Raw genomic sequence first — 1,121 nt, 5'->3', positions numbered from 1 at the left:
TAATTTCATTGATTTCAGAGAGGAAGGGAGAGGGAGAGGGAGAGAAACATCAATGATGAGAGAGAATCATGGATCAGCTGCCTCCTGCACGCCCCCTACTGGGGATCGAGCCTGCAACCGGGGCATGTGCCCTTGACCAGAATGGAACCCGGACCCTTCAGGCCACAGGCTGCTCTATCCACTGAGCCACACCATCTCAGGCTTGGCTATAATTTTAATGTCCGTGTTAACTCTTATTCATACAGAAAAGAATGTTAGAAAGAGCACACTGTTGAAGTTTAGGAAGAAACTTGTTGCATCCTCTTACAACTGCACTGAAGAATCTCACAAATTCGCTGTTGACCACTTCCTTCCAACACTTATTATTTGTGAGTCTTTATTCCCATTAGACCCAATATGGAATCCTCCTCAAACACTACACGTACTTCGAGTGTAGGTCGAGTTTCCTGGTTGGGCAGCGCTTTTTCCTAGGCGCCCCGGGCCCTGGCCCGGCTCCGCTGGCTGAGCGTCACCTGTGCTGGTAACCCTGCACAACCCACAAAGACACGGTTGTATTTTTTAGAAACAACTGCCCCTTAGACTTAACTTTTGTTGTCATTGTTGTTCCTCACCCAGGATATTTTCCCATTGATTTTTAGAGAAAATGGAAGGAAGGGAGAGGGAGAGACAGAGAGAGAGAGAAACATCAACGTGAGAGAGACATATCGATTGGTTGCCTCCTGTATGTTCCCTCTGCAACCGAGGTACGTGCCCTTGACCGAAATCGAACCCGGGACCCTTCAATCCTCCTGCGACACTCTATCCACTGAGCCACACTGGCTAAGGCCCTTGGCCATAATTCTTAGGGACCATCTTGTTTCAAGGATCGGGGGTCCTCTAGTCCTCCTGTCCGGTCCCCAGGGAACCAGTTCTCCCTTCTCTGTGCTCCTGAGCTCCCAGATGCCCTCCCCCGCTGCGGGCCACCCTCTCACCCAGGCACCAACCAGATCCCCCCCGCGGGCCAAGCTCTCACCCAGGCACCAACCAGATCCACCCCCGCGGGCCGTGCGCCCTCACCCAGTTACCAACCAGATACCCCCTGCGGGCCGTGCGCCCTCACCCAGTTACCAACCAGATCCGCC

The sequence above is a fragment of the Myotis davidii genome, unplaced genomic scaffold, assembly GCF_000327345.1.
Source record: "Myotis davidii unplaced genomic scaffold, ASM32734v1 scaffold1277, whole genome shotgun sequence".
Taxonomy (NCBI): Eukaryota; Metazoa; Chordata; class Mammalia; order Chiroptera; family Vespertilionidae; genus Myotis; species Myotis davidii.
The sequence above is the reverse complement of the archived record's forward strand: the minus strand, read 5'-3'. Positions refer to the sequence as shown.